This window comes from Arvicanthis niloticus, chromosome 6 (assembly GCF_011762505.2).
Source record: "Arvicanthis niloticus isolate mArvNil1 chromosome 6, mArvNil1.pat.X, whole genome shotgun sequence".
Classification (NCBI taxonomy): domain Eukaryota; kingdom Metazoa; phylum Chordata; class Mammalia; order Rodentia; family Muridae; genus Arvicanthis; species Arvicanthis niloticus.
This window is the reverse complement of record NC_047663.1, coordinates 104,679,681-104,690,600: the sequence shown is the minus strand read 5'-3', so window position 1 is coordinate 104,690,600 and position 10,920 is coordinate 104,679,681.

The following is a 10,920-nucleotide window of genomic DNA, read 5'->3' as shown; positions in this document are numbered from 1 at the left end:
GGGAGAAGAAAGAGAGAGAAAGAGTGCATGCAGAGAGAAGGAAAAGCAGTGAAGAAGTAGAGGAGGAGAAGAAGAAAAAGAAGATAGGAGAACGAGGGAGAAGGAGAAAAAGAGAAGGAGGAGGAAGAAGAAGAGGAAGAGGAGGAGGAGGGTGAGGAGACAAAGAAAGAGAGGAGAAACCAAAGTATCTGAGTTATGTATGTAGTCAAGAGCCTCTGGTGGAAGGCCAGCCCAGCCCCTGGGCTGGAAAGTTCAAGGTTGTGGATGGATTATGTCAGGTAGGGACAGAGGGATGGTGGGAGAACCTGGAGGCCAGGTCTGCCTTGGTATGTAAAATATGCACCTCAGTCCCTGGGTCTGAAACCCAGCAATAGGTGGTGTTATCTTAGCCGCGTTATCATCTATGTTGTGGAAGAGTCACTTTGAGGAGTCTGTGCCCCTTCTTAACCCAAAGTTAATCTTTGTGGCTTAGAATCTGTTTATATTAACAAATAACCAAGCTTTGTTTATAATAAGCATAAACTAAACTAATTTTCTTAGACAGCTTCATTAGATTCCTGAGCAAGACTACTGAAAGATCAGAGTACTCTATGATTCACGAGGGTGGAGCAACTTGTGCAGAAGGATAGAAACCAAGACTCTAGAGCAATTACGGCCTTTTGTTGGGAAGGAATGGACATGCTGTTAATGATAGAAGTAGATTGGCTCACAGACTGTTATCTATAAATACGACCTTTTCCTCGTCTCTATAGACCTTTTCTAAAAAATGGAAGAGTAAATAAATTCTCATTGACATTCATTTAATATAATGGAAATATACAATAAAATAGCTTAAGAATGGTCAAATTGCCCTGACCTTGCTCCTTCTCCCTTTGAGAGCCACTTTTGCCTGTTAATAAATGGCTTTCCACTCTTCTTGGCGGTGCTTCACAACACCAGAAGGGCCCCTTTCCTTGCTAATATGCAAAACCGGTTTGATTCTTCTGGAGGAATGGCCTCCATTCCTCACCACACAAAGGTGTGGTGTGATTGCAGGCTTTTGATTTAAAAAAAAAAAAAAATTACCATCTTTTGTCAAGGCAGAGTTTTTTCCCTGGGACAAGCCTACTTCTGGTCAGCTGGCTAGAGGACTGGTACACTCTTAATTTGCTTAATAAAGTGAGCTGATATATAATTGTTCCACAAAGATCATTTCACACAAGCCTTTTTTGTTTTTCTTTTTAATTGTGTCTGTTTTTGAGACAGACTCTCATTTTATAGACCAGACTGTCTTTAAACTGTAACCTAGGTGCTGTGGCCTCTGTAATGGCAAGCCTGCTGTATCAGTGCTGAGATTACAAGGCTAAACCATTGTGCCTGGTTTACTATATACTGCGTTACACAGAAAACCATCTCCACACATGCCTAAAACCTAGTGATAGTGTTACAGGTAGCCTACCAGAGATGACCATTCAGATAATTTTAGAGTCGATTAAAAATTGTTATTTCAACTGACTGGGACCACACAAAGGCATTTGGGTAGACCCAGGTGTCCAGAGCATAAGATTTTCAAAGATAAAACCCACATCAGGACAGCATCCACAGGTTTGTGGAGAAGGAAGAGCTTTGCAGAAGCAAGTAGTTCAACAGAAGCAGCCAAATTAAGTCATTAGCTGTAGGGGGTTTCCACACAAATAGGCTTAAGATAAATTAGTTAGAACATCCTGACCTTGGTTCCTAGAATAGTGTGGGAAATTTTTCCATAGAAAATTTCTTTTCCTCATCAAGGAGATGAAATTCTAGGGAAACCTGAAATAGTCTCAGCAAGAAAACAAAATGGAGGAACCTTGGCTTTGTCCTGTCCAGTCACAACAGAAAGTTTCAGTGGATGTAGCTATTGACTTCTTCTTGTATTTCCTGATATTGCAAAGGATTTAAGGTACTCATATATTGACTTGCCAAGTTTGTTTTTATCATTAAGATAAAACCAAAATAATATAAATGTGGAATGTTATTTTGTATATTGTTGTGAATCTCTCAGTATAGTATGGTGCCTCGTATGTGGTCGTTGATAAACAGGATGACTGCTGAATTCTTCTGAACCATCTGCCTTATACATTATGTGTTTAGTTTAGGGTTGTAAATATGGCTCAGGAAATTGAACAGGAGCTACAGCAATTGCAAGGCAGACTCAAGGCCCTGGGTTTGATCCCCAGCACAACAATAACAGCAACAACAACTAAACAAAAAGCCAAGCAACAAAGGAATAAGAACAATAGAAATACTTTTAAAAGGAATAATACTCTCAGTTTAAACTGAGTGAGTTATTTCCCTCAGAATTAGTATAAACATGAATTTACCTGTGACTGTTTCTGACATTAGCTCTTAGAGGGTGTTGTCAAAAATTCGAAGAGAAAAAAAATATACCATGGTAAACAGGATTTTAAGACCTGATACTTTCTTATCATAAAAATTACCAGCCCAGTAGAAGAGTTAGGGAAAGGACTGTAGGAGCTAAAGGGGTTTGCAACCCCAGAGGAAGAACAATAATATCAACCAACCAGTCCCCTACAGAGCTCCCAGGAACTAAACCACCAACCAAAGTGTACACATGGAGGGACCCATGGCTCCAGCTGCATATGTAGCAGAGATGGCCTGGTCTGGCATCAATGAGAGGTGAGGCTCTTGGTCCTGTGAAGTCTCGATTTCCCAGTGTAGGGGAATGCCAGGGCGGTGAAGTGGGAGTGGGTAGGTGGGTGGGGGAGTACCCTCATAGAAGCAGGGAGATGGGGAATGGGATAAGGGGTTTTCCCAGTGGGGAAACTGGGAAAGGGGATAACATTAGAAAAAAATTACCAGCCTGTAATTGATCTGCTATCATGAGCTAAGAAAAAGTCAGTGACCTCTACATTCATAAAATGAGATGGGAAATTCAGAAGGAATTAATATTCATAGTCTATAAAACTATGCAGATCCAAGTATATATTTAATGTTCTCAGATATTTACTTAATAATACTTTTTGAATGAAAAAAATAAAGAAGGAAACAACCTAGGTATGGTGGAGGAGAAAGATTATTGTAGATTTGAGAGAGAGAAAGAGTAGTGAGAGGCATGTATATTTGGGCAGGTCTAGAGTAGACAATAACCAAACTGAGCTTGGCCATGTTAAGAGAAGTGGAAGTCAAGAAGGGAGAGAAGCTGCTGGCCAAGAGGGGCAGCCTAGGTCAAGAGACTAACCAAGAGAATGGCATAGCCAAAATGACTGGATTATACAGAATGGCAACTGGTAAGAAGGGCAGCCCAGCCTCTGGGCTGGAGACATTTGGGGTAGCAGATGAGTATGCCAGGCCGGATAGGCCTGTAGCAGATAGAGACTGAGGGATTCAGCGGGGAACCTGGCTGTCCACTTTAGTATATTAATGGGCACTTCAGTTAGCCATTTATCCAGCATTTGAGACCTAACACTTTTTGAGTTATATTTTACCATTTAAATAGTCCATTTAGTAGTCTAGTTAGTAGAGTGCTTGGCTCGGTTGTCTAATTATTGACTTGACCCCCATCACAAACAAGCAAGCAAGCAAACAAACAAAAACCCTAAACAAACAAAACCAAAATAACCAGAAAACCAATGTAATGAAAGTGTATCTACATATGTTTACCTCATCAGAATGATACTTCTAAGAAAAATAAAGACTACTTTGTGATGAATGAACATTGTAACCCAGTAAGATGGAGACATGACAATTGACTTCTTAGGTTCAAATCCTAAGAAGTTTTGATGGCCAACTATATGATTATATAATTAGAGACAACTTTTATTCTTTTTAACCTCATATTTAATCACATGAAAAATAAAAACACTCATACTGTCTTAGATAACAGTTCAGAAATTAAAATAAGGAAAATTCTTATAAAGTGCCAGATTTATAAGGATTACTCAAAAATAACAACTCCAAGTATGATTGATTAGATGCTTATAGAAATATAAAATACAGGAGTATTGTAGTGGTTTAAATAGGTATGACACCTATAGTCATGTGTTTGAATGCTTGGACCATAGGGAGTGGCACGATTAGGAAGTACGTCCTTACTGGAGTAAGTGTGGATTTGTTGGAGGTAGTGTGTCACTATAAGGATGTGCTTTGAGGTCTCATATGCTCAAGCTATGCCCAGTGTGGAAAACAGTCTCCTGCTGCCTGTGAATCAAGATGTAGAACCTCAGCTCCTTCTCCAGTATCATAACTGCCTACAGTCTGCCATGTTTCCTGCCATGATGATGATAGACTAAAACTCTGAAAATATAAGCCACAATTAAATGTTTTTTTTTAAATAAGAGTTGTTGTTGTTGTCAGAAGCGACTGCAACAGTGGAGATGGTTGAGGAAGAGGCAATTCCCACTCCATACTCCCCACTTCATCTGAACCCTTGCACCTCGTGGTACCAGAGATCTCTGTGGAAAGCCTCCAGTACACAGGCCCACATCTGGCTACTTCGCTAAAAATATTTATCAGATGTAGAAGTTTTCCAGTGGAATTTTTATGGTCATGTATGTTTTCTGTCATGTCATCTGCAAAGAAAGATATTTTGATTTCTAAAAAAAAAAAAAGTTGTTGTCATAATGTCTCTTCACAGTAATGGAAATTCTGCCTAAGACAAAAATTAAAAATATACATATTAAGGAAAATCAAAATAAAGACAAAAGGCTAGTATATAGAGGAGCCAACCAAGTTTCTAAAAATGAAATTCTCAGCCATAGTTTGTCTGTGAGCTAATTTGTACTTCAGGAAGTCCAACCTGCCAACAGGGCAAAAACATTAAAGTACCATAGCCTCTGATTTCCTAAGTGTCTATGTTTTGCACCCTTAGAAGTGGTTCAATCTCATTCCTAAGTGATATAAATAAGCACTGTTCAGCCATCTTAGTTATAGTTTCTGTTGCTGTGATAAAACACCACGACCAAAATCAACTTGGGAAGTAAAGGTTTATATCACCTAACAGCTTGTAGCCCTTCATCCAAGGAAACAGAAACCTGAAGGCAGAAACTGAAGCAGAAGCTGTTGATGAAGTCTGCTTACTGTCTTGCTCCTCATAGCTTGCTCAGGCTAGTTTCTTAAAGCACTCGTGACCAGGGTTTGTAACACCAACAATGAGCTGAGTCTTCCCACACCAATCACAAATCAAGAAAATGCAATGCCAGCTTACATATAGGCTAGTCTGGTGCAGACATCATTTTTTCTTTTAAATTAAGGTTCTCTCTTACAAAGTGATTCTACTCTGTGTCCAGTTTACATAAATGAATGAACATATCAGCAGACAGATGAATATAACAATTCACAAGTCATCCAGAAATGGATTAGACCAGTTTCTCTTGGAAATTATGAAATAGATTTGCTAAACATGACTGGTAGCTAATTTTGTATAGTAAACCTGAAACAGTTGGCCATTTGTTTACTTAATCAGGAAATAGTAACACATTTTCCCAATATTTACTAAGGTTCTCATATGTTTAATTTATTTGCAGCAAGGAAGCCACTGGAGTTAAAAATGCTTGTAGGCTAGTGAAATGGCATAGCACAAAAAGATTCTTGCTACCAAATCTGATGAGCTGAGTTTAATCTCCAAGATCCAATAGTGGGCAGAGATAATCAATTTTCACAAGGTATATTCAGACATGAGGTAATATTTGCAAGTTTTAAAAAACAACTGGACACAAAATTAAAGTCCTTTGTCAAATAGGAACCTCAAGTGATGAGGCTTGATCAGATTGGCTTATAGGGCATTTTAAAAATTGAGAATTGATACGAGAAGGTCCAACCACCTAGTCTTGGGTTGTATAAGAACATGACAGAATACAAGAGGAGGATGGGATAAGTCACTAAGAGTGTTGTTTCTAAGTTTCTGCTTTGATTTCCTGCCTTTCCTCCCTCAATGATGGATTTTAACCTGTTAGAAGAAATAAACCTTTCCCTCTTCAAGTTGCTTTCATTCGTGGTGTTTATCACAAAAATAAAAGCAAACTAGGACCCTCACATTTGATTGTTAGTAAATAAAATAGACTTGTTGTAGTGGTTTGAATAGGTTTGGCCCCCATAGACTCATGTGTTTGAATGCTTGGCCCAAGGGAGTTACATTACTAGGAGGTGTGTCACTGTAAGAATAGATGTGACATTGTTGGAGGAAGTGTGTCACTGTGGCAATGGGCTTTGAGGTCCTATGCTCTTCAAGGCTCACCCACTGTGGAAGAGGCCCCGCTTTTAGCTGTATTCAGATCAAGATGTAGAACTCTCAGCTCCTTCTCCAGCATCACGTCTGCCTGGAAGCTGCCATGCTTCCTGCCATGATAAGGGACTGAGCCTTTGAAATTGTAAGCTGACCCCAATTAAATGTTTTCCTTGTAAGAGTTGCTGTGGTCATGGTGAATGAATGAAAACCAAACTAAGCCACTTATGTGAATAAGAAACAGAGTGAATAAGAAATAGACAGTCCAGAGGACCTAGGTTCAATTCTCAGTGCCAGCACACTACTATCTGTAACTACAGTTCAGGGGTCTAACACCCTTTTCTGAGGGTAATGGGCATATATGTGGTACATACAGATACATGTATGCAAAATACTTAATATATCCAAAATATTTTTTAAATATAAAGGCCAATGTGAATAGGGATTTATTTAATGAAGTGTAATTGAGTAAGGTGTGCAAAGATTTGAGAGAAAAACACTTGAAGTGCAAGTATAAAATTTCTGATGTAGCAAAGAGCCTCATTTTATCTGAAGACTAGAGTTTGAGGTTTGGTGGCTTCCTATGGTAGATAAATGGAAAGATTATCATATAGATCTGACACAAAGTGGTCACTGTGGGCTTCCTAGGGTATAACAGTTTGAAATAAATGAACAAAATAGACTCGTAGAGCAAGTGAAATATACCAGAAATGTAAGACGTTAAGAACTCTGAATGGGAAATGTGCTTTGAAATACTCCATACTAATTCTTTTCTTTCTTTTTGTTTTTTAAATTAAATTATTTTATTTATTTACATCCCAAACGTTGCCCTCCCTTTTGGTTCTCCCTCCAAGAGTTCTTTACCCAATCTGCCCTTCCCTTTGCCTGAGAGCAAGCATCCCCACCTGGAGCAGTCTGCAGCCACGGACCAACCAAGTTCTTCTAAAAGGGGGGCTAGAAATGAACAAGGGGGGACAGGGGGCAAGAGAAAGATGAAGCTAAGACAAAGTTCTCTGATCAAGGCTCGAAGTTTAATGTTCAGCTCTTCAATGTAAAGGGAAAGCCCCACTGAACCCCTTCTTGCTTCAGCCAGAGATGGGTGGTGGAACCCATCCTTGGTCACTGCTGGAGATGAGTGGGGGAACCCATCCTTGGTCACTGCAGGAGATGGGTGGGGGAACTCATCCTTGGTCACTTTGGCAAAAAGAAAAAAGATTTCATCTGTAACTGGAAGGTCTAGATCTGTCTTCTTTGGGTTTCATTGTGCGCCTCTGAGTCTCAGCATGTCTCTGGAGTCTTTGGTCAGACGCGTCTGGAGTCTTCAGTCAGACATTGTCTGGAAGAAGGCAGCTTGGCATCACAGGCAGGTTCCAGAAGATGGTGTTGTCTTTGCTGGATCTGTGGGTGTGCCTATAGGATAGTTACAACAGGGAAGCAGCACCCCGACAGGGGAGTGTCTGTGAAGGGTGAGGAGCCAGTATTAAGCTACTCTGGAGCAAGCATATCTCGGTCTGTCGTTAAGATCCTGGAAAGGCAAAGGTGTTTGAGGAAATGTTAGTACTGGAAAGTACCTAAACCTCTGCTTTAGATGGCTGAGGGAGAAAAATATCATGTTAATTATGTATCTGGGATAGGCAGCAACAGTTTGTCTGTAAAAGGAAACTAGTTGTTAATTAAGGATTGAAAAATAGTGATCACCATGTTGAATTGAGCTGTGGAAGTAGATTAGATGACTTTTGAACCTTAAAGAAATCTCAAAAAGTTGAAAAAAAATGTTGGACATGTATCATGAGTGTTAGAGAGAAAAGGAAACATTTAAACAAAAAACAAGAAAATTTTCAGTTGAGAAGCACAAACATTGTTGCTTTAGGTGTTTCTGTTAGGGAGAAAGGAAACCTTTAAATAAAAAGAAGGAAAATTTTTGGTTGAAAAGCACAAATTTTTGAAACCAAAAATTTTGGTTGAAAAGCACAAATGTTGTTGCAGGGCTTCATCTCAGGGAGAGGAAGCATTAATGGCAGGTTTAGAAGCATTATTTTAAAAAGGATTTGTTAAATTGGCTTAAACTAGAGTGCCTGGGAATTCAAACATGGTCATATATATGGCGGCCACTGTATCCCGGCCCAAGCTGCCGCTCCGGTCCGCAGGTCGGGGTTCAGCAAGAAAGAGAGTGAGGACGTACTCGAAGAATGGCGACCAGACAGAGTATGATTCAATCCCGTTTATTCTTCAGTCTCTCTTCCTGGTCCAAGTCCCAAGTCTAGCTGTACTCTCTAAAGAGTCTCCCTAAAGAGTATATCTCTGCCTTTTATATGTCTCACTTCTAAGCCACGCCTCTAAGTTACACCTTTAATCATGCCCTTAGGTCTTGTCTCTAAATCTGATCTCTTTAATCTCACACACCTTTAATCTCACACATCCAAGGAAGGTCCTGGGTATCCAAAGCAAGATGTTATCGGAGTGTGCTCAGCTGTTGTAGGCTATTGTAATACAAGTCTCATGACAGGGTATATGGCTCAAGATGGTTGCAAAGCTGATAGCCGCTTTCTGCTAAAAGTCGGCCCCCAACAGCAGTAGAGTAGAAGCTTATGGCAGCAGCAATAGATACACACACTCAAGAATAGTAAGCAGCAAGAGATTACTTTATCTTCAGGCCCCTAGTTGGAAGCACTGACTACTTTAAAGGATTGTCTTAATATACTAGTTGATTTTAGCTGGAAATGCCTTCACAGAAACCTACAAAATAGTGTCTCCTATATTGACTATATTCTGTCAGGTTAAGAATTAAAACTAAACATGATGCTAAACTATACAGACTAGTATCTCTAAGTGTTGCAAACATGATGCTGAACTATACAGACTAGTATCTCTAAGTGTTGCAAATAATAGTTTATTGAAAATAAATTGAGAGTCTGTTATGTGTCAGATGGTATAAAGTTCTTTTTAAATTTTACTTAACTTTCACAAAAGTAAGTTATTATTTTCATTTTTTCCCTAATATAAACTCAGGGATTTGCTAGATTTAGACAATTTGGCCAACGTATAAGCTAAGAAGTAGCAGAATTGGCATTTCTAGAAATGTCTCCCTTCAAATACCAAGTCAAATGCCTACCAGGTCTGTATGATTCTTTTTTTTTTTTTTCACACGTAACTATTGTATAACAAGTGTAAATACTTAACAGATCCTTTCAATGAACAGCATTTGTCTTTAAGACACCGTTCATTCTGTATGGTTTTTAAAGACATTATCGTTCTGAGAAGACCACGCTTGCTGACTATTCAAATGAGAATAATACTGAGCACATGTCTACACCCCAATGTTCACTTTCAAGATGTCACATGGTACCTATAGAAAAATGAATTTAGGGACTAGATTTAGAGATGAGGCTAAAACTGTGTTTGTCAGTTTAAAGTTCAAATTATATATATATATATAATTTATATATATATATAAATATATATGTGTATGTGTGTTTCATAAATGTGTATTCATGTGCATGTAGGGACATGTACATATACATGCATATGGAGACAAGAAGGTGACATCAAGCTTCTTCTCATCTTAATTTGAGACGTGGTCTCTTACTGAACCTGAACTCATCATTTTAGTTATGCTGGATTGGCCAGAGCTCCAAAGTTCCAGTGTTTCTGTTTTTCTGGCACTGATACTACAAATACGCACTGATGTACCAGTTTCCAGATATGTTCTAGGGCTATAAACTCAGGTCCTTATGCTTGTACACAACATACTTTACGAAATGAGCCGTGTTTGCAGTCTTAAAGACCAAATATTTTATGTTATCCTATAGATACCCTAGAGATGAATATTGTAATTTAAATGTGAAAATACATACCTAAATGATTTGTGTGTATGTGTGTTGTATAGCAGTTTCATCTAAGACAGAACATCTTATCCTCAGGGAAGCTCATTATGACTCAAAATAGCTTTAGAAAATTCCTGAAACTGACTAGATTTATTAGACTCTTTCTTTCTAGGAGTAAACAGTAAAGTCATAGACAAGCTGGCACAGGTATGTCTAATGGGAACAGTGAAAGTCATATCGCTAGTACAGCTGCTTGACAAAGATCCAGCAAAGCTGAGTGATGCAAGTGCAGTTGTGTGGTCTTTCACTTTTGGTCTTGATCTCCATGTGTTGCATGCTTGAGGGGGTGAAAGGGCACACTTTTACTGTTTCTACAACTCAGAGATATTGGATTGATGGGAAATTTCTTATGGATAATTTATTCCTTCTCCCAGGAGTACTGCTTCTAAATTTCCCCAGGAAAGTCCTGAGCATATTACTTCTCCCACTTTTAGGGAGATATCCTTATCTGGCCCTACTTGAAGGTCTTCCTTACACTCTGGCAGTTATGACTCAAAAAGATACCAGAGGCTCTGGTTCCAATATCCTCTTGTAATGTTCACCCCTGTACTTACTCAGGAACAAGATAATCAGAGTAAACTCAGACAGGTAAACAAGATTCAGAGTGCTAGAGGAGTTGTCAGTAGATCCGAGTAAGAGCCTCTTCCTACTATATGCTCAGGCAATTATGTGACATGTAAGATTGCTCACAGGGTACACACCTGGAGGAAAAGATACAGTAGCAAAGTTACATTGGTTGGAGTTATCTCTGCTCTACACAGAGACTTATAATGATGGACAAAGAATGTTGTAGAAAAATTATTTAAGAAAATGTAGTATTAAGACCTCTATTTCTTA